The sequence below is a fragment of the Rhinolophus sinicus genome, chromosome 1, assembly GCF_057876585.1.
Source record: "Rhinolophus sinicus isolate RSI-liver-muscle chromosome 1, RSI-T2T, whole genome shotgun sequence".
NCBI classification, from domain to species: Eukaryota; Metazoa; Chordata; class Mammalia; order Chiroptera; family Rhinolophidae; genus Rhinolophus; species Rhinolophus sinicus.
In genome coordinates, this window is record NC_142501.1 from 136,715,108 (window position 1) to 136,739,719 (window position 24,612).

General features: G+C 34.2%; 1 protein-coding gene across 1 annotated transcript in view; it reads left to right on the plus strand.

The window, feature by feature from the left end:
- The first annotated feature begins 429 nt into the window (after nt 1–429).
- Nucleotides 430–24,612, plus strand: part of COX7B2 (cytochrome c oxidase subunit 7B2) — a 64,203-nt gene continuing 40,020 nt past the window's right edge. Inside the window, exon 1 of the mRNA XM_088789899.1 lies at nt 430–487. The gene's annotated coding sequence lies outside the window, so the exon portion shown is untranslated. The remainder of the gene's footprint in view (nt 488–24,612) is intronic.

Sequence of the window (24,612 nt, forward strand, 5' to 3'; positions counted from 1 at the left end):
TAGAAAGGTTCATGCCTATTCCCTTGAACTTATATTGAATAAGTAGCTACCTACTCTTCATGTATATTAGGTGAACCTTGGCTAGAATGCTCCCTGTTTGAGCTTGGGCACAGGTAAATGGTGACTCATAGAGGCAGCTGATAGAAGAAAGGGGTGATCTCCTCTGCATTGGTTAGAAAATTTTATAAACTCCTTCTTCACAATAGGAAGATAAGTAGCTATGCCCTCTTCCTTTCACCATACTTTGTGAAGCTTTCCTTTCAACGTGAAGTTATTCCTTAAAGTTTTTAAAATCAGGTACATTTATATAAAAATATTACTGTTAACATAGAAGCATATTGTGATTTTTCTCTGGGTAATATAGCCCACACTTACCTTCTGTCTTACTATTTTCTTGAAGCCTCACACTGATTTTCTAATTTTATTTTTAGGAACCTGAACCTTGAACTTTCTGAGGAGACCGTCTGAACTTCAGAATTCCTACTAGGTAATGAGAAAATATGGAAAAGGCCCATACTGCCAAGATTAGAATTTCACTATTAGTGTCAATTTTAGATAACTTGGAGAATCTCCCCTTTTTTATAAATGAAAACAAAACAAAAGAAACCTGAAGGTCGGGTAGGAAATTTTATAAAAAATAAAATTGACAATGAAACCGGTTTTTAAAGTTGTATGTACTCTTAAGCACTCTCTTATTCAGAATTAGCCCAACAACAGAAAGAATAAGACAGATGCCAGTCCAAATAAACAGATGTTTTCAAAGTAAGATACTTCCTATCAGCAGAAAATGCTTTACTTAATACACTTAGTCTTAACAACATAAACAGTTGAATGCAAAAGAGAATGTGTATTTTGTCAGCAAACAATTTGGAGAGATAAGCACTTGATGCGAGTACTACATGCTTACAAAAATCTTTCATTTTGGCCAGCTGAGATTACCACGTGTTTAAAATGTCATCCATCATTTCAGTGTTAAGAGCGCCCCCTGGTGTGATTGTATAATCATATGTTTATGAGACATTTAGACATTGTTTTTAAAACTTAATTTTGCTGTTACATGGGGATGGGCATTTTTTTTTAAATGGTAGATTGGCTTTGTCAGTATGGTTGTGTAACTACCTGGAAATCTGAATTAGTTTTTTTTCTTGCTGTTATCCATGGTTATACCTGTAGTCAGTGGTCAACTAGAGAGTAGAATTTGGGACTATCTTATTCCCAAACTTGTTCAGTTTAAGGTAATAACCAATAATATATCATTTAGTAAATGTAAAATTATATATTTAGATAAAATTTTACAGGGTGATCAAATCCTGTGATGGTATTGTTAAGTGACAAATTGCAGTTTCTTTCTGGTAAACTCATGGGCATTTTAATAATTAAACATGAAAATTCAGACATATTTTGTTTTTTAAATATTCATGGTGTGAAAAAAATTAACCCAAGTTTTGAGATTTTTCTTACCACCCAGCAGTCCCCCTATAGCCACAAAACTTGCACATTTAAACATAATTCATCCCTGAATCATAAGTAGAGCTCTTATCTATCCCCTCAAATCACCCCAGTCCCTTAAATTCTCATTCAAATTGTCAGCATAGTACCTATTTTATAACTACCATTTTTCCTTGCATTTAATCTGTAGTCCTTTGGTAATAATTAAACCATCCTTGCAAAGTGAAAGTGCGCATAATATTTTAAACTACATTTCTGTAAATTTGATAATTGCAACTATATTTTCCCCTACTCTCTCTTCTCCAGACTAAATTATTTTGATGGTTTCTCATAGGTTCTATGTTCTAAACTTCGTCATTTGCAGGGTTATAATACTGAACTGTTTGCAGTAGACAGCTTTTACTTTCATTTTTTTTCTTTATGCTCCCTCTCTCGTTTAATTCTGCCTTAAGCTCAGTGCAATATTTATATTAAGTCCTGGCTTGTCGAAAGGATATCTTCTAAAATGTAGAGTGCAGACACATCAGAGCAGTGAACCTACAATACTATACCTGTGTTTGAATCCTGGTTCTTGTATTTATTAGCACTGTGACCTTGGACAAGTCACTGATCCTTCGGAGCCTCAGTGTCTTCTGCTATAAAAGTCACTACTTCGCAGGATATTGTTAATTCATCCTTTACATTAATATGTATTTAAGATATATTATAAGCCAGATTTGAGGCTGGGTGCCTCATGAGCATTTATTTACTTGTCACAAAAATTCTGTAAACTAGGTAATATTTCTATATTATTGATGAGGCTTAGAGAGGTTAAGAAACCTGATTAATGCAAACGCCGAGACTCTAATCGAGGTCTTTCTGACTTAAAGTGAGCTCAGCACCAGGATGCTGTGCATTTGTTTTAATCATATTTACTCGTTTCTGCTAATTTGATTTCATTGTTCTTAAGGTCAAATAATCTCACAAGGCATTGACATAGAGGAAAACCAATCTTTTCTAAAAGGGGAAGTGGATCCTGCAGCATGGATGCTCTTCTCATCTGGAAACCAGGATGACTTTGGCATTTATTTTTCTGCACAGTTTTTTCAAACTCATTAAGAGATTCCTTTTCTTAGCATGGTTGAGCTGGTACAAGCAGTGAGGAGGACTATTGGTTTAGTGAACCTTAAGATACATTTATACATAATATAAAGGCAGGATAATAAAATGCTAATTTTAGCAACTGTTGCATACTTCAACTCACCATTTCTGTTGGTTTTCTCTGGACCTGGGAACATAAACTACTCCTATGTGCCATGCTATTCTATTTAAGTGTATAATTATTTGGATTACCTCCGTGAAGCTGCATCATTTTCCTCATGGTTTAAGAATTTTTCCTGATATTTTAGATATTGGATTTTATTCTTCAATTGCTACAGAGGCCAATGTAATAAGTTTCTCATTTTGTTAAGGTGTTTTGAAGTCTACTAAGTAGAAAAATGCTGTGAACAGGCTTGTTCTTTGCTTAGTAAAATCCGGTGTTTCATATTATCCCCTTGGTCCTTGAGAATTGCTCTAGGAAGTAGGCTGTTCAACTATGATTGAAGAGCACATTGAATGGCATTTGGCTCAGTGACTTCAGTTTCAATGGCTGAGGGACTGTTTTCTTGTTGATTTTGTTTCATGTTATTCTTGGGTCAGATGTATAGGCGTTAATATGAACAAGTGTGTATATTATTATATCTTACTGAGGTAGCACATTAACCCAAACATATGCTGTTCTTAGGAAAGTCGTCTCAATCATCATCATTGAATCAATGAATAATTGAAGAAATGGAATTGTCTTAGTTTTCTACCCTCATTTCTGCTCCACATCTACACTTGTTCCCCCTGCCTGCCCACTACACACACACACACACACACACACACACACACACTTCTTCAATATGTTCTTTAACTTTGACTTGTTTAATGTCTGTGGAATCAGTACCTATTTTTCCAAATTCTCTGATGTTGTTTTGGTTAGGCCCTCATATTTTTCACTTGAACTACTGGAATAGTCCCTTAGCTGAATTCTCTCTCTCTAATGTTACCTGTCTCTAATAAGTTGTCCCGAGAGGGACCACAATAATTTTCCTAAAACACAGAACTAATAATAGCTTAAAGTTATTTAGTGTCTCATTGTCCAAAGCGACTATTTGGTTCTTGCTTACCTCTCTTCTTATTTGTCTCACTACCATTGTCCTTGCCCTTTGAATTTTGTGCTTTGAGCCACTGAAAAAATTATAAATCCCAGAATGCTTTTTACTTTCTTTGCCTTCTGTGCCTTTATGCACTAATGCGCTATGCCACTAACGCCATTCTGCACTTCTTTCGGTGGTGGGCTCCTTTTTCTCCTCCTATCACAGTTCTTTCCCAACAAAACTCCCACTCCACAAGCACACACCGCATCTAAGTTAACGTGCCTCTTCAGTGGACCACTGCAAGACCCTATACTCAGTCTGTTACTGCAAAGATCAGTTTAAAGTGGGCAGCTTGAAGGCAAGTATTATATGACTGTATGTATCATAGTGCCAGATATATAGAAAATGCTCAGGAAAACGTTTATTTGTGAAGCCCATGAAGAAGCTGAATGAAAATCAGAAATATACTGCGTTAGGATTCCTGGGAAGCCCATGCCTCAATCAGGCTTTAAAGTGTATAGATCAAAATGCCTGATCCCAGGCGGTAGGCAGGATGGTGAAGCAGCCATTGGTTGACGTCATATGCTCTCTCATTTACATCGACTCTCTCAGCATTCATATACTTAGTATGCCTCTGTGACAGAGCTTTATCGTGGCTTACTTACTCAATATTCACTCTCCTCTCCTTACTTGTGGAATCCCGGTATCATTGCAGGCAACCAAACAAACAAAGAAACAAAAACAAAACAAAAAGGGAGAGAAAGGAACTATAAGCTCCTTATTTTCTCATTCTTCTTGTTGCTATGGGAGACAGTCTGTCATAATTCTGTTCAGTGAAATATAAAGAGAAATCAGATGGAATTTCTGGGAAGGTTCTGCTTTCTTGATATAGATATTGCCTTGTCTTCCTTCTGGCCCTTTCTTCCTCATTCCTGGAAGTTACACATGATGACTGGAACTGGAGCAGCCACCTTGCATCATTGAAAGGACATGATTATTACTGAGATTTTAGCTATGACATCCTTGAACTTCCAAATCGATACCAGTATTTTCCTTCCCCTGGACTTCTTATTACATGAGAAAAATTTCCCATCTTGTGTTTAAGTCATTGCTATTTGGATTTTTCTGTTGCATCAACTGACTCAATTCCCTAACTGATACTTATTAGTATTACAGTTAAAACGAATGCATTAGAAGTTCCTGGTGTATGTTTCTTACCTCTCCACTTATATTTTATATTTGTTAACTTGACAACCACGTATTGAGACCTACTGTCCCCTTGTGCTACCCTAGGCCCTAAGGTATAAGGACTGGAACACCATTCTGTGAAAATGGTTTACAGTTTCATGGGGGAGGGGGGCACAGAGATATACAAATAATTACAATATACAATGCAGTGCAATATAAGATAGAATATATAATCTAGTAAGTACCACCATCGTATATGTAGAAAAACCTAAGGTTAAGCAGAAGAGAGTATTTGCAATTTGATCAAGCTTTCCTAAAATGTTAACATTTTTGAAATCAGAGAAATGAATGTGTCATGTGGGATTTCAGGCACCCTGCACAGGAAGGATTAATCCTTGTGCCTTTTCAATGACACAGTGTAGGTGGTCACTTGCTTTTATGTGTCAGCCTTGCTGCCTCTTACTAATAATTAAAATGAACAGTCTCAGAGACCAGAGGTAAAATCCACACTTTGAACTGCTGACAGGCTATCTTTGGAAAGACAAATTGGTGAAAAGCAATCTATGGGGGGTGGGTAGAGGGAGGGCAAGAAATGACACAGGAAGTTGCCAAGGATTCTGTTGACACAAACTGAAGCAGTAAGCCAAGCGCTGTAACAAGGAAGGCAGTAAACAAGAAACTGTAAAGCTCAGTGGTTGGAAGGCAAGAGTTAGTTAGTGGAGAGAGACATCAAAACATCAGGCAGCCGACAGCCCGGAACAAACTCACAATGAGAGGGCTAGGGAACAAGCCTCCTCGAGAGAGCGTGAAAATAGGCTGCTCTACTCTGGGACTCTCAACACTGTTTGTGAGGAAAGCCAGAGCGGATTATAATAAGGACAGTATTTATAAAATTATGGAAACTCAGAGGAGTTAAAATGAGAAAATGGTTTCAAAATAAAGCATAAAACTTACAATCAGTTGTTTTAAAAAAGCATTAAGTGCTCAAAGAACTGATTCAAAAAGAGGGTCCAGGGACATTGGCATTGATTTCAGTGCTTGATCTTGTGATTTTTTGGGGTCCAGATTTTGAAATAAAAAAATAACCCTGGAAAGGCAGAGTCAATGTGGAATAACATTTCTGGGATTTCAGGCCTTGGGATAGCTACAGAAGGAAATTTGAGCACATTACCATTTCTTCTAACTGTGACACACAGGGTTTTCCCACATGAATGAAAGGAAAGCTGCCAATGATCCAGGTTTGAATAATAAGGACTGATCATTTCCATTCTTTCACACACTTGAGAGAAGCTATAAACACCAATAAAGCATCAAGACATGTTTGTGCCCTCACAAACTACTCCCTATTTTTACTCTACCAAGGATTAATGGACTAAGTTATGCTTTGATGCATGACCACCAGGGTCTGATAGAGAATTATAGATGTTCTTCTATGGCACAAACCCAATTTTCCTGAAAAAAAAAAAAATAAATAAAAGACAGAACTAACATAGGTACCAGGTATTTTGGCTTCTATGACCATATTCTATCTGTACTCTTCATCTAATAAGGAATGCCCATTGCCTCATCTAATTAAATTTGAGAGTGGTTTTCTGAAATAGCTATATCTATAAATAATATTGTTTGCATTTTAGTACACATATATTTAAATACATAATAATAATGTATAATATAATATTATAAATGATAGAAATTGTTTCTCATGTAAGATATAGCTAGTTCATTCATGGTTTTATTACATTGATAGTGCTACGTCTGAGGCAGCGTAATTACTTTGCATGATGTCAAATGCCATAGAATAGGGATGTGACTTAAATACCTTTTACCTTTCCTTCATAATTTGATTCTGATCTAGAATGTATAAATTTACCTAAATTTTTCATGAAACTATTTTGCTTGTGGTTGGCAGGCTGCTTTGCTTCATCTGTGAAACACAGTAGTGCACTTTCAAAGAGGATTTACTTTCTACGCATCCAGGATTCAGTTAATACCCACGTTTATCTTATCCTTGTGTTCTTTATGATATTTCAGCCTAAGTCTTTCAGAATGAGGAGTTCTGACCTTTCGTATCTTTCTTCATTTTCTACGGCTTATTATTATTACTGTTCCTCTCCATACATTACCTTGTTTGGTATTTTTGAAATGTGGCAACAAACTGCATGAGGCAGTATAGGAACACATAAAGCAGAATGTTTCAAAAAGTCCTTATTGGATACTGAATTGACATTGCTTTTCTAACAGTACCATTTCCTCCTGATGATGAATCTTATTACCGAAATCATACATTCCTGATTTTTATAAACAAATGCATGATTATAGTGAGCCATTAATTAATATTTGATGAATATGACTTGAAGATTGCATTACATTTTCAAAAGAGATCAGGGACATATAATAATCAAGAATTAGTTATGAATATGCATAGGGGTTTGATTTAAAGAGGGCGATTGTTTTTTAAACTTTCCAGTATTCTCATAAGATTATTTATATAGGAAGAAATTTTCTTTTAATGCCAGTAGTTTTCATGTATACAGAAGCCAAGTTAATTGCTTTCAGTAATTCATATCTATACTTGTATGTTTGGATCTCACTTTTATGTTGCACAGCCTCCTCCAGGTGAGTCTGATACACACCGGTATATGAGAAAATTTAAAAATATTCAATAAAATTGTGCAGAGTAACAACTCTTATAATGAAATGATTCTTAGAAATGTGTTTAAGTTTTCTGTGTTGACTTCAAATTAGATATAATTGCAAAGTATGTGTTATGAACTGAGTGTTTGTGTTCCCCCAAAAGACATATGTTGAAATCCTGACATCCAATGTGATGGTATTAGGAGGTGGGGCCTTTGAGAGGTGACTAAGTTTAGATGAGGTCATGAGGGTGGAGCCCCCATAATGGAATTAGTATTAGTAGTGTAAGAATTATAACTATAATCAGTGTAAGAAGAGAACAAGACTGGAGCTGTGTGTGAGGACAGTGAGATAGTGCCCACTGCAGACCAGGAAGAAAGCTCTCACCAGGCACCAAATCTGCCGGCATTTTGATCTCTGATTTCTCAGCCTCTAGAACTGTGAGAAATAAATTCTGTTATTTAAGCAATACAGTCTATCATATTTTGTTATAGCAGCCTGAGCAGATTAATGCAGTATGAATTGGGAGCCAGGAACAATTTGAAAAATTTCAAATCTTTTTCTAATTAAGGTTGGTTAGTAAACTCACAGCTGCCTTCCAGTATCAATAAAGAATGGTAATCAAATGACCAATAAAGAATGGTAACCAAATGGGCATTACTGAAAAGATAATCTATTAGGAAATAGAATATTTGGAAATATAGTGCAGATATTTTCTATAACTAAATTGCAATATTGAAAAACTTGGTTAAATAGAATGCCTAGAGAACAGTATTCTAATTAATTGGATCTTTGATAAAAATTGAGCTGACTTTTCTTTGTCAGTCAGTCACTTTTGAGCATCTTCAACTAATGCTATCCTTATCTTCTCTTCTTTAATATCAGTCATAAGTGAATCTTTCTTTGCACTTGGAAACTTCTACTCTGAAGAAGATTTCTCATTGTATAGTCATGTAAAGAGATAAAGATGAAAAAGATGTCGGTATTTATTTGCAAGGAAATTGTCTAATACCATTTTTTCATGTGTGTCATTTGCCACTTTATGTCACTCATGGGATACAGAAAATTCTAGATGACTAAAGTTCCCAATTAATATTTTATTGAAAAAAAAATACTTTCAAATCTTACTTGTTAAAAGTATTTTTCAATAGATGAATTTATAATGAAGAAAAGTTGCAACAAATAGCCTTGTGCACACAGTTATGTCTATGTGCAAGTATACCTGAAGGTAAAAATGATGTGCATTTGTAATTTGGATAGATGCTTCCAAATTTTCCTTTACGTTATACTGTCATACACATTCCCACTAGCAATATGTGAGAACACCCGCTTCCTTACACTATTCTCATCAACACAGTGTGTTTTCAAATTTTTGAGTCTTTACCAATCTATTAGGGGAAAAAAAAGATGTTCTCAATATACTTTAGACTTGTATTTCCCTTATTGCAATTGAGAATTTTTTCATGTTTAAGAATCTTTCATATTTTCATTTTGATGAATTATCAGTTTATATACTTGGCCATTTTTCTTTTGAGGGATTATTTGCAAAGGATGTGGAGATTTGTACATTGCCTGTGGTATTAGTTGCTATTATTTTTCTTAATTTGCTTGTTTTTTGATATTATCCCTATAGGATTTTGCCATTCGTTGTTTTTTAAATGAAAACACTTGTTTTAAAAATCTTGTTTTTAGTGAATAGAATGGTTTCTAGGTGAGAGTACTTTTAAAAACTTTCATGGTTTCTTTTAGTAATTTTATGCATATTCATTTTATATACTTAAACGGTTGATTTATTTAGAATTTATGCTGTCGGACTGATGAGGCAAAGTCATAATCAAGACAAAAAAGAAAGGGGTTGGAATAATAATTAGAGTAAAATACTTGGGAAAGAAAGATGGGTCAGAGCAATCAAATTGGCAACCTTGTCCTAGCATATTTTATGGAAAAATCTATCGTTTCAACATGAATTGGCAAAGCTGCCTTTATCATATGCACAACTTCCAAATGAGTTATTTTTAGTTATTTTGTTATTGACATATATTCGTACTTAACATTACCTTGATTTAGCTGTTGTACCTGGAAATGTTTTAACATTTTAGAGGAGTATTGTTCCCATACTTTTTGTCTTTTAAAATACATTTCCCAGTTTTTCTTGCTTGTATGTTTTACCATCTAAACTCTAGAATCAGCATATCTAGCTCTCCAAAACAAAACCAACCCTGCTGACATTTACAAATTGGAATCATAGTACACTATAGCTTGACTTAGGAAGAATTGCTGCCTTTATGATGTTGAGTGCTCCCATCCAAGAATATGCATATCTTTCCATATTTTCATTTTATTTTTATTTTTCAATCATTTTAGTATTTCATAAAGAAGTCACGTATTGTTTGCAAGAATTTTGTTCTTGTCCATTTGATTGCATTTTCTAGATTTCTTACGTGTTTTATTCCAGTTATTCTTCCAACTCTCTTATTCTTCACCTTTTCTGTGACCTTGCATATCAGTTCTACAGTTTAGAGCTACGTATTTATACTCTTCTTTTGAAACTGGATTTTTATCTTCTTACTTGAAATGTTTTCATGGCATATCCCAGTTTGTCAACCAAACAACATTTACTGTAACTCACCATATCTTCAACATTCAACATTCTTGCGCACACTCCTCTTTTTCCTTAAATTGCTGTTATCTACAAAGATTAAATCTACATGAACTGAAGCTACTGACAGTTCTTTACTTATACTTTCATCTCTTTTCATATGGTTTCTCCTCTCAAAACTATTAAGTTCACATGATTATAAAGTGACAATGGTCACATAGCCATCAATGCTCATCAATTTTTCTCTGTTTCTCTACCTTGCCCCACTTTTCATGATTTGATATGGTTTAGTACCTCTTCTTTCTTGAAACCCTTCCATTATGTTTAGTGACACTGAGTGTCTGAGTCTTACTTCTCCTATTGAATCTTAGTTCAAAGAGTGTATGATCTCTAGGAGTGTGTATTTTGACTATACTCTTTCTATACTTTCTCTTTTGAAAGGTCAACTACAAATTTGAATTCTACTCTAATTTAAGAAAATGCCTCCCATCACCCAGAGAAAACAGTAGAAGCCATATGTTAAAGATGGTAGAAACTTTTCAGCCAAGGCTCCAGTATTTCTGTGGAGCAGACTCTCTCTCTCCCCATCCATCCTACGTCCTTACTAGGATTTTCTTGAGCAAAACAAACAAAACAAAAAACATTTCTTGCGCTAACCCACTTAGATGCCAAGCTTCTTCTGTCACAGCAGCTGGCAGCACCCTAACCCGTACAATTGCCCTTTGACTATTTCCTGTAGACACTTCAAACTCATTATGTCCAGAATACATTTACTTATTTTCTGATAAACCTGATTTCTGGAAAGGAAAAACTCCTGTGTTCTCTCTACTACTGTTCTGGGGACCAAATATGTGGCTTTCCTGCCCATACTAACCTAGTCTCCAACAGTAGCTCAGAATTGATACTAACAGTTAGCAGTGACCCCACAGGCTAAGCGTTCGGTCCCACAAGTTGCCCCCACTTCAGAAGCCAGTTGCAAGTAGTAGGTCCCCAGGTTACCCAAAACTTCTGTTTGATTTGGCTTCTAACCAGAGGTTTCCACATCATACTCTTTGTGCCTGATAATTTGCTAGAGTGGTTGACAGAACCCAGGGGAACAGTTAACTCACCATTGCCAATTTATTATAAAGGACAGTTTAAAGAATACAAATGAACCACCAGATGAGGAAGTGTTCCAAGCTAAGGAGCTGCTTGTCCCTGTGGAGTCGGGGTGCGCCACCCTCCCAGCATGTAGATGTGTTCAAAGACTGGAAACTCTCTGAACCATGTACTTCTAGGATTTTTATGGAGGCTTCATCATGTTTGCATGATCAATTATTAACTCAGTTTCAGCTCCTCTTCCTTCTCCAGAGAATGGTGGGTAGTGTTGAAGTTTCAAGCTTCTGACCATGACTTGGTCTTTCCAGTGACCAGCGCCCATCCAGGAGCCCACCAAGAATCACCTCATTAGAACAAAAGATGTTTCTATCATACAGGGCATTCCAAGGGTATTTAGGAATTCTGTGTCAGACATTCCTGTCACCCAGGAAAATATAAGCGTTTTAGAAGATCTGTGTTAGGAACTGGGGTCAAAGATCAAATCGTATTAGCAGTAACCAGGGGCACATATACATATATGTATATATATATGTATATGTGTATGTGTATGTGTGTGTATATATATATATATATATATATATATATATACACACACATACACATACACATATACATATATATATATAGTAGGTTGGTGCAAAAGTAATTGTGGTTTTTGCAATTATTTTTAACGTTTTAAACTGCACTTACTTCTGTGCCAACAACATATATATATGTATGTATGTGTGTGTGTGTGTATACACATATATATATAATTTCACACCTGCTCTTCCTTCTTTTTCTTCTTTCTAGTAATGAGTAAAGTGTACTACGAGTCACTTAGACTAAGAAAAAAATTAATCATTTTAACTCAGTACTTATCCCCTTTACCCAACTGCTTCCCATTGCCTAGAAAATTGTCCCTGTATACATTGTTCCTCTTCTCTCCATTCTCATAGCATCTCTGTTTCAGGATTTCATTATTGTTTTTCATTAAATTTATTAAGCAACATTGGTTAATAAAATTACATAGGTTTCAAGTGTACAATTCTGTAATGCATCATCTGTACATTGCATTGTGTGTTCACCACCCAAAGTCAAATCTCCTTCTGTCACCATATATTTGATGCTCTTTACGCTTTTCTACTTTTCCCTCCTCTTCCCTCTGGTAACCACTATACAGTTGTAGGACAATTGTCATAACATTGTAACCAGTCTCCCTAGTTCATGTCATGTCATGTCGTATCATGTCATACTCATTTCATTTTATGTCATATCCATTTCATTTCATTTCTTTTCATGCAACTGATTAATGTTCCTAACTTGTTTCTGATATGCCATTACCTTTTACCCAAATTTTATGTAATAAAATTCAAAATGCTTTATCTATGATCTGCCCTTCAACTTAATCTTACTGTCATATAGCTCCCCATATGGTACAATTCATTGTGTGAACTGAAATACTTGTGGTTCCTTTGCATACTCTTTGTTTTCCTACCTCACTTTATTCTCTTTACTTGGAATATCTTGCCCCTCCATCTCAGAATACCTGAATCTTCCCTAACTTCAAGGTCTAGCTCAAATGTTATTTCTCCCAGAAAGTTTCTCTGATCCCCTTCTTCAATAATTTCTTCATTCTCCAAAGGACAGTGTGTCATTTATGACACATTGCTTTTCTTATAGTTATTCTTGTATGTCTTATCTTCTCCACTAGAGAAAGAGCTTATGATGACACTCTTTCCTTAAACAATTACTAACAGAATTTTACCTGAAAAATTGAACATGTAAACATAGGTAGCAACATTTTTTGCAAAAGATTAAATGTGGGTGCATGTTGAGGTAGAAAATAGAGCTCTGAGGGATTTGTAAACAGATTATTCTTAGACAGCAGGAGATACACTTACTCCACGATCACCAAATGATTGTTATGCAATGAGAAATGTTACTTCATTATGTTTAAATAAACTGAATCATGATTCATGATATATTTTTCAATTTAAAAACAAGATGAGTCTTGGCAGTATGTCACACATCATGAAAAATAAATATATTCCCTTTAGAGGAGGAAAACGTAGTGACGAAATGATCCTTTGATGTTCCCCAAGGAATGCTGTGTCGATTTTGAAATGTGGAAAGAGTAATCCAAAGCACATGCTTAGGATACTGCTGGTGTCTTCATAGTTGACGCTATCACTTGAGGAAGGAGTAACAGTTCAGATATAGATATATGGACACAACATTACAAAAGTGTTGAGAAGCATGAACACGCACAAACAGTTGTTTCCTTTACATGCAGATAATTAATTATACTTCTCTGATGTTAGTCTATGCAAGGCTTCCACCCCCCCTTTCATTACTTCTTAATTACTTGATTTCTCATTTCCATTGGCATTCCTCTACACTCAAACTCGTATTATATTTTGAGTTAAATGTATCTTTGAAAATTATATAGTGTTACTCTGTATATGTGTGTGTTCATGTGGTTTTAGTTTACATAAATCACATTGAATCATCTTACCTGTTTTAATAGGCTTTCTACTCAACACTATTTTTTCTTGTGATTTATTAATTCTGCTCTGTGCATCTAATTTTGTTTTTCTATTGCCTTCCATCTCATGCACATAGCACATTTTCCTTGTCTTATCTTTATGATCACACTTATTGTCACAAGAGGGTTTTGTAGGTCACATGCACATAGAATTTCACTAAGTACTTCCTGATTGCTTGGCAGAATGGCTGAACCATTTTACAGGCCTGGCAGCTTAATTTCACCCTTACACTTTCTAACATTTGATACTGTGTAACTCTCTGATTTTTCTCAATTTGAAAACTGGTAATTTGAAATTTGTATTACTTTAGTAGGGAATATGAGCCTCTTTTTCATATACATAGCTTTTTTGTCCACGCTTTCTTTTCGGTTTTCTGTCTTTTCCTTGTTGATTTTTAGGAGTTCCTTAATATTCTGGATTTAAAACTTTGTTCGTTTTAGGCTTTGCAAATATTCCTCCTAGTCTTTAATCTTTCTTTTAATTTGGTTTATAGTATTCTTTATTAAACAGAAATTCTTCTTTATGTTCTGTCAGATTCATTAGCTTTTTGTTTTATGTCTTTCTTAGTCAAATTTAATAAGTTATACTTTATATGCAGTAAAATGTATCCTTGTCATGGGTACAATTTGATGACTTTTGACAAATGTATGTGTGCTCACCACCACAATCAAGATATGTAAAATTTCCTTCACACCAAAAATTTCCCTCATGACCCTTTGCAGTCAATTTCTGCCTTTGGACCCCAGTCCCAATGATTTGTTTTCTGTCACTAAAGATTAGTTTTTCTTCTAATATCTTATATAAATAGGATCATTCAGTGTGTACATTTTGTATTTGGCTTCTTTTATTCAGCATAATGTTTTGAAATAAAAGAATAAAATGTATATATATGTCTATGTGTATAATATTTGCATGTACATATATGAACACACGTATGTGTGTATATATGTATACACATAAGTACATATATACATACACAACATACATATAGATACATATACGTATATATGTATATGTGCATATAGGTATAGTTTGCATTTCTTCATGTTCGAGTTGCTATTTGATATAATTTCACTCCTCTGGAGTTCCTTTAGCATTTCTTGTTGTGCAGATCTGCTACTAACAACTTTTTTTTAAATATTTTTATTTCAACTTCATTTTTGAAAGGTAGCTTTTTCTCCTGTACTTTGGACATGCCATTCTGTTGTCTTCTGGCTTCCACTGTGATATAAAATCCATCATAGATTATGTCATTGTTAACATCTATATAATATGTCATTTTTACTCCCTGCTTTCAAGATTTGTTTTCTTTATCTGTAGCTTTCAAAAGTTGACTGTGAAGTACCTGAATGTGATTCTTCTTTGTGCTTATCATAATTGGGTTTCTCGAACCGTAAGTTAATATATATTTTTTTCCTTTATACTAAATTTGGGAAGATTAGTATCCTTATTTCTTCAAATATTTTTTTTTTCTTTTACTTTTTGTCTCTACTCTCCTAGGATTCATGACATATACATTGAGTTATTTGGTGTTATCTCACAAATCTTTGATCCTTTATTCATTTTTCTTCAATATTTTTTTCTCCCTGTTCTTCAAATTGTATTCATTCTATTGATCTATTCTCAAATACACTAATTTTTTCCTTTTCAATCTTAAAACTGATGTTGATCCTATTTAGTAAATTTTACATTTCAGTTATTGTACTTTTCAGATCCAGAATTTCATTTTTTAAATAGTTTATTTGCTGACATTCCTCATATGTTTACACATTAAATTTATGTTCCTTTAAATTTTGAATGTTTCTCTTCAATTCTTTGAAAATATTTATAATGGCTGTTTTGAATTCTTTGTCTTATATATCCAGCATCTGTGCCCATTCAGAGAAATTCTATTAATTGATTATTTCATGAGTAGGAATCACAGTTTCCTGTTTTTATTTTTATTTTATAGCTTGTCTAGTAATTTTGGTGGTAAAATAGACTTAATAGAGAATACGTTTTAGCAACTTGGAAACTTTTTCTTTCAACAATGATGATGATAATTATTATCATTATATTGTTTTTCTCCTTCTCCTCATAAGGTAACTTGTCTAGACTCAAATTGTGAAACCTGTTTCTTTTGCAGTACTCAGCAGCTGATGTTTCTCCTAAGGTATTTTATTTATTTATTTATTTATTTATTTATTTATTTATTTATTTATTTATTTATTTTTTATTGTCTAGCTGCTATTGGTGCTGCTTTTTCCTTCTGCTCCTCTACTTCCTGCTTCTCTTTGTCTTTCTCCTCCTACTTCTTTTTTCTTTCTCCTTTGTCTAACCTCCCTAGCATCTTGCCTGAGCTTGAAATTTAACAATTAACCAAGGATTTTATGTGCAGAGTTTATACTCAGATTCTGGGGCTCACTCAGTTGATTAAGTTTTCCCTCATTTATTGACATGAATTTATTTTTCTAGTTTATTCTCTTATTGTGTATTACATTGCTTGGTTTTTAATGTAAAAGCAACCTCTGATTGTGAGTTAATATCTATATGACTTCATTTTACATATTTTTGTGTTTGATTGACTAATATATCATTAAATATTTTAATGTTAATTATGTAGTTTTCTTCACTAATAATGTCTTAGTCCAGTTCCGGTTTCAGAGTAATGCCAGACTCAAATAATGAGTTGTGATATATTCCCTCCTCTCTTTGTAAAATTGTTTTTGCAGCATTGGTGTTATTTCTTTCTTGTGTGTTTACTAAAAGTATCAGTAAAGTCATTTGGCCTAGAGTAGTCATCATGGGAAAGTTTTTAGTTACAAATGCAATTTCTCTAGTACATATTGAGCTATGTAGTTTTATCTTCTTGAATCAGTTTTGATAATTTTTGTTTCTTAGGGTATATTTTTACCTCATCAGAATTGTTTAATTTAATGGTATAATGTTATTAATAATATTCCCTTATTCTTTTAATATCTGTAGGCTTATCTGTAGTGCTACCTCGTTTTTTGTTTCCATTACTAGTAGTATTTGTCTTTTATTTTCTTGATCAGTGTAGCTAGAAGTTTTTCAGTGTTACTGATATTCTCAATGAGAAAGCTTTTGACTTCATTTATGTTGTCTTCTACTTTCCTATTATATTTATTTCTGCCTTACCTTTATTACCATGTTTCCCTGAAAATAAGACCTAGCCAGACCATCGGCTCTAATGCATCTTTTGGAGCAAAAATTAATATAAGACCCGGTCTTATTTTATTATAATATAAGACCAGGTCTTATGTAATATAAGACCAGGTATAATGTAATATAATATGATGTAATATAGTATAATATGATATGATATGATAATACCAGGTATAATATAATATAATATAATATAATATAATATAATATAATATAATATAATATAATATAATACTGGGTCTTACATTAATTTTTGCTTCAAAAGATGCATTAAAGCTGATTGTCCGGCTAGGTCTTATTTTCAGGGAAACAGGGTATATGTATATAATTACGTTGGGCTTAATTCACAATCATTTTAACTTCTTAGATTACGAACTTATATTATTGAATTTATACATTTTAAGCTAAAATTTTCCTTTGAACTGATTATATGCATCTCAAAATTTTTGATATGTTATTCTTGTGTTGTTGTTATTTTTTAATCCAGTAGTGAGTCACTGATTTTCAATTATCTTTTTGCTATAATCTTTGAGTTAGTTGTGTGGTGGTCATAGAATATAATCTTTGTGATATGAGTGTTTTAATTTTACTGTCACTACTTTTATGATCCAGATCCATAATCTGTCTTGTTGCATGATTGTGTGGAGTGTTCCATAAATGTCAGTTACATCAAGTTGATTAATACACATGTTCAAATCTTTCATATCGTTAGTGATTTTTTGTTATTCTAACACTTGCTTGATTATATGGTAAGTATATGTTTAACTTTACAAGAACCTGCCAAACTGTTTTTGAAAATGACTCTACTGTTCGGAATTTCCATTATCAATGAATGAGAGTTCCTGTTGCTTCACATCTTCACCAGAGTTTGATTTGTCAGGATTTGTTCATTTGTTTTAATTTTAGCCATTCTAATAGGTATAAACTACAGTCTCCTTGTGGTTTAAATTTGTACTTTCCTAGTGCCTAAGGATGTTGAGAATCTTTTTCTATACTTATTTACCATGTATACATCTACTTTGGTAAAATGTTTCTTCAGATATTTTGCTTCTTTTCTTTTTTCCTTTACTGGTGTGGAGTTTTTCCTTATTATTGAGTTTTAATATATTTTACATACAAGTCTTTAATCACCTATGTGATTTGCAAATTTTCTTCCACTCTGTAGCTTGTTTTTTCATTCTTCTAACAGTGTCCTTTGCAAAACCAAGTTTTAAATTTTGACTAAGCCCTAAACCAAGTTTTTTTTTCTCTTTCGTGTGTATTGCTTTTTGATGTCATATAAAAATACTTGTTACAAAACACTAAATCTTACAGATTTTCTTTTGTCTTTCATGTATTTTTTTCTGGATATTTTATAGTTTTATATTTTGCATTTACATCTATGATCCATTATGAGGTAATTTTTTAATACAATATGAGATGTACGTTGAGGTTCCTATTTTTTTTTTTTATTTTTTTAATGAGGATGGTAAGCTCTTCCAGCAATATTTGGTGAAAAGGCTTTCCTTTTCTCATTAATTTGCTTTTGCAGCTTTATCAAAAGCTATTGACTATATTCATATGGATCTATTTCTAGGCTTTCTATTCTACTCCACTAATCTGTGCCTGTCATTTCACCAATCCTCACTGTCTTAATTATTTTGTAATTGGTCTTGAAATGAGGACTATGAGTCTTCCAACCTTTTTCTTCTTCAGGAATGCTTGGCTAGTCTTTTATGTTTATTTATTTATGTAAAAGTAGTGACAGTAAAATATAATAAATATATTTTTATCTTTCCATATGGATTTTAGAATTATCTTGGCGAGATCTATAAAAATGCTTGCTGGATTTTGGTTGTGATTGCATTCAATTTATAGATCCATTTTGTTAGAATTTATGTATATCTTAATATTGAGCTTTCCAATCTGTGTATGTGGCATAGCTCTCTGTTTATTTGGATTTTCTCTGATATCTTTCATTAGTGTTTTGTAGTTTACAGCATACATATTGTGAATTTTATTTGTTAACTTGGCTAGGTCATGGTACACAGATACTTGATCAAACACCAGTCTGAATGCCACTGTGAAGATATTTTTTAGATCATATTAACATTTAAATCAGTAAACTTTGACTAAAGCAGATTACTTTTCATAATGTGGGTTGGCTTCATTCAATCAGTTGAAATCCTTAAGGGAAAAAAAGACTGGAAGAGGAAAACATGCCTTTGGATTCCTTTCAGACTTGACTGTTTATACCAATTCTTACCTGGGTCTCCTGCATGCCAGCTTACACTGCCAATTTTAGACTTGCCAGTCTTCTACTATCATGTGAGCTAGTTGTTTAAAAGTCTTTTCTCCTCTCCCCCTCTCTCTACACACACACACACACACACACACACACACACACACACACACACGAGGTCAGACAATTAGGAGCGTGAACTCATCCTAGCAAAATTGCTACATACCTCACTGCTGAATATCACTATGGTCACCTTCGAAGTACTCCCCTTGGGAAGCTATGCACCGATGCCAGCACCTAGTCCACCTTTCAAAGCAATTTTGGAACTCTTTTTCTGAAATGGCCATCAGAGCTGTCGTCGTATTACCCTTGATGTCCTGAATGTTATCAAAATGTCTTCCTTTCAATATTTCCTTTATCTTCAGGTAAAGAAAGAAGTAGTTGGGGGCCAGATCAGGTGAGTAGGGAGGGTGTTCCAATACAGTTATTTGTTCACTGGCTAAAAACTCCTTTACAGACAGTGCCTTGTGAGCTGGTGCATTGTCATGATGCAAGAGCCATGAATTGTTGGCAAAAAGTTCAGGTAGTTTTCGTCTTACTTTCTCATGCAGCCTTTTCAGCACTTCCAAATAGTAAACTTGGTTAACTGTTTGTCCAGTTGGTACAAATTCATGATGAATAATCCCTCTGATATAGAAAAAGTTTAGCAACATCGTTTTTTGACTCTTGATTTGGATGGACGCAACTTTTTTGATCCTGGAGAATTGGCTGACTTCCATTGTGCACTTTGACACTTTGTTTCAGGGTCATATTGGTATACCGGTGATTCATCACCAGTGATAACACAGCCCAAAACATCGCCTTGCCTCTCCAAAAGTTCTTGGCCAACTTTGACTTTCCTTTGCTTTTATTTATTGGTGAGCTCCTTCAGGACCATTTTTGTACGCACTTTTCTAATGCTAAGATTTTCAGTTAAGATTTTCCTAACTGTTTCTCTAATATTTACTTGGTCTGCTATGCTTCTCAGTCAGCCGACGATTTTGACGCACAATTTGACAAATTTTTGCTATGTGTCCGTCAGTTCTGCTCATTACTGGCCGCCCTGACCTCTCTTCATCAGTGACACGTTCTCTCCCCTCAGAGAAACGTTTAATCCATTTGTACACTGCCGTTTTCTTCATGGCATTTTCTCCATAAACTTAGACTATTGTATCCCTGATTTCACTTCCACTCTTGCCAAGTTTAACAAGAAATTTAATGTTTGTTCATTGCTCTAATTTAAGCTCAGACATTCTCACAACATCACACAAAAACATGCAAGAATAATGAACGCCATTTAGCAAGACACCACCACACGTCCACACGAACACAGCTGTGAGACACTGATATACCAAGGTTATGAATCCTTACTGAGCTGTTTGTATTAGCATGGTGGCTAGTTCATGAACCTAATTGTCAGACCTCGTGTATATACTGTGTTTCCCCTAAAATAAGACCTTGCCAGACAATCAGCTCTAATGCATCTTTTGGAGCAAAAATTAATATAAGACCCGGTCTTATTTTACTATAATATAAGACCGGGTCTTTAATATAATATAATATAGTATAATATAATATAATGTAATATAATATAGTGTAGTGTAGTGTAGTATAGTAATGTAACGTAACGTAACATAACTTAACGTAATATAATATAATATAATATAATATAATATAATATAATATAATAAAATAGAATAAATACTGGGTCTTATATTAAGTTTTGCTCCAAAAGAACATTAGAGCTGATTGTCCAACTAGGTCTTATTTTTGGGGAAACACGGTATATACACACAAGTGAAAAATAGATACTTTTCCCCTACACTATGCCCTATAGTCCTCTCCCTACCTGCATCCCATTCATGTTATATTTTTGTCTCCCTAGGGGTCTCTCATAGTTTTTATGTTGTAATTTGGGCTCTTTTAGTCAAATCCTATCACTTTTGAAGCATATCCCATGTTGGTTGTGTAAAAGGAGTCCAGTTCCTGTTAGTGGCCTCTCCTTGAGAAACAGAACCTCCCGTATTTTCTATTAAAAGCAACAGAAGGAATTCAGTACTTAAAATGTATTAAACACTTGACAGCAATTTTGGCAATGTGAGAGGGATATTAGACGTAATTTCTGTTTCCAAGGCTTAGTTTATAATATAGTTAAACAATTGAGACTCCTTCAATATTCCATTATAATCCCAAGTATTTGACATTCGTGGCAATAATTATTACTTAACTTAGACATTTGAATAACACTTCAGAGTTTATGCTGTTTATGCTCATTATTCACTTTGATTCTCCTTTCTACAAATGTGGTATAAGTAGTTGTCCATATATTAAAGATTGGGGAACTTAATGCTCAGAAAGATTAAATGACCTGCTTAATATAAAGAAGTAAATGGGAGAGCTATCTACCAGGTCTGCATATGTCAAGCTGAGTTCTTATTTCACTAAAAACACTGCTTCATGTGATCACCGTTTGCCTATTGTGCCGTGTCGTAATTTACCTCAGTTCAAGTATAGGCTATAACATGTAAAGCCAAATATATTTAAGGTTAGATTGGGACTCACTGAGAACTTCAAAGAATGTTGCTGCCATGTTTTCTTCTGGAAAAGTAATTTCTGTCAGAAGGCATTATCTATGCTATCTAATATTTTCTTTGATGAAAGTGACTGAATTCTCTCTGTTGCATCTCTCAAAGTGCCTCTCATGGCTTTTACCTCAGGATTTTCTATTGAAGTTAAATGATATCTTTTTAAAAGTAATTAATTGAATGACACTTTGGTTGTTTCCAACTTAAATTTAAAAAATAATTAATTGAAAATCCATATTTGAATTGAATTCAGAACAAAAGAGCTTCAACTAAAACAACCAGGTTTCAAATTCAGAGGTGGTTTTTAAGTATAAAGTCAGCATAAGTTAGTGGCTCTGACCTTAGTATGCATAAAACCTACTTGAAGAATTTGTTAAAATTCAGATTCCCAGGCTTCAAATGTAACGATTCGGGGTGATTTTATGTGGTGGGCTATTGAATACAAATTTTAATCTTCACTTAGATTGGACTACTTTTTGAGACACACGACCTAACTGGTGTTAAGTGTTGGCGAAACGCATACCATCAGATTAGAGATTATTTCAGTCTGAATACCTAGCAGTCAACTTTAGAGAAATGGTATAGTTGCCTGTTGGAATGAAGACACTTCCTTGAAAGGTCTGGAAGTTGGCCGTGATCATCCTAACCCTCATTTGGGACTGGAGCAGGATTTCCAGTCACTACTCTACACTTTGTCACGTTTAGCGTTTGTAATTTTTATTAGTTGCTTTTATTGATTTATTTGCCTCTGTACTGTAAGCTCCCTGAGATTGGGATTCCGTACTACTTCTGGCCTTAGGATGGGTGTTTACTGTGCATATGTAGAAAAAATGAATGAGGCATGACCCTGAAGTCGTGCTACAGAGCAGGCTTTTGATGAATAAAGGCGGATCTGGAATTCTCCAGATCAGATTTACCCTCATCTTACAATTTTTTTTCCGTGAAAAGTAGTCATTTAATAATTCCTGTTATACAAGAAACTCTATCATTTGTCAGCCAACAGAAGCCAACTTTTTCTTTTAAGGGCTTTGTTTTAAAATGGGCAAAATTTGAGGTGATTATGCACCTGTCAAAGTAATTCTAAAAACATTTTATTTATTTGTTCATCATTCCAAAAGAATTATTGAGATCCTGTAATATATATACAGCCCCATATATACATTAATAGATAGAAATTCTGGGCTCTTGATGTTTGAAGTTTGCAGTGTTTGGGGAAGAAAGCCAGATGAGTGATTAACATATAAAGTGTGTGCTGTCTGCAGCAATGACACATCTGAAAGTGTTAGCACAGAACAGAGGTGCTAAGTCGGTGGCACAGATAAGATTGATATACCGTTGGTGGCACATTTCCATGATAACAAATAGGTGTGCCATGTCAGAGGGCACTGGTCATAATATTGAACACATTTCTGTGTACTTACTTTCCTTTCCATTACACTGAAAGGTGCTTCAAATGTAGGATGCTGTCTTCTATGCTCAGGTATTCTTTACAAAGTTCACTGCAATACTCTGAACATGTGAATTATGCTGAATGTGCAAGAGATTAATAAGTAGTTGATTTAGTAAAGGTTACTGAGTACATAAAGGGGCTTTGAACAATTGAGAATTGACGTACAATTTTTCTCTGTACTCTTTCTCACTTTTCCAAGCATGGGTTGGAAGTTGAAAGAAGAGACAGGAAGAAAGGGGATAGAGAGGAAGCTAGTGAGTTTTAAATTTCAGTTATACAGATTAAATGGTTAATAGGTAACCTGTTACCATTCTTTGCTAGAGTCTATTATGTTTGACCTCTGTTTGGATGGACAATGGAAAGAATTAGAAAGGAACTAACACTTATTTAAATGTTTACCAAAAGCCAGGTATTCTGCTAAGTGATTTGCATGAATTATTTATTCTATTCTAACAAAAATTTGTGGTACAGGTAGAATTGTTATCTCTTTTCTATTGATGAGGAAACTGAGGCTCTGGGGATTTAAGTACAGCTACAAGGTCAAAAGCCAAGCTGGTGTTTACACTTCAGCCCATCAGTCCACAAAGTCTATGATCTCTCCACTATAACATGCTGAATAAACTCAAGTATGATACGAATATCAACATTTTCCCTGTACCTTTTTTTTCTTACCTCTCTCTGACATTCTTTAGTCGGGCAACTTTAATACGTTATCTAACTACAGGCTCCAAACATTCTGAATAATTATATAATCAAGCCATAATCCTAGGTCACAGAGTAAATAGCACTTTGTGAATTACTTTCCCCTCTTGAGGAAACATGATGAAGTTAAAGCAAAATTAGCATGAAAAAAACCTAAGTCTGGTTGCGGAGTCAGGCTCACTGAAATTTAAAGAAAAACAAGAAGATGGGGAAAAAGCCTAAACTAGGGCAGCTGAAAGAAGGCCAGATTCTCTAATCATCTCAGTAAATTAGAGTTTTGCTATTGAGAAGAGTTGGAGGGTCACCCTATCAAGACCCTCGTCAAGCATGTTCTCTTCCTAAGCTTCAGAATATGCTTTGTATATGAGATGTTTGAATAACTCTTTGAACCTACGCACTTCTCAGTAGAACATAGAAAAGAACTGATTAGAAATTTAAATTTCAGAAACATTCAAAATTGCTAAAGAGAGATTTTCTTCCCAAAGCACTGTGCAGTGGCTTCCAGTGAGTCTTATTATATTCCTTACAAAGGGTAACTGCGCTTCCATCCACGCAGAACTGTAATGCAGATGAAATAAAATAATAGATGTGAAGGAACTTTGTAACATCTAAAATAGTCTCACATAAACATAAATAGTTTTTGCAGTATATTCTTTAATTAACATGTAGCATTTTGAGTTTTTTTGGAATGAATATATTGATGATATTTTCCTAACAGAGAGCTGCTCAAAAATAGCATGAAGGCAAGATTCAGTAGGGAAGATAGCTTTAGAAAGTATCGTTCTGATTTTT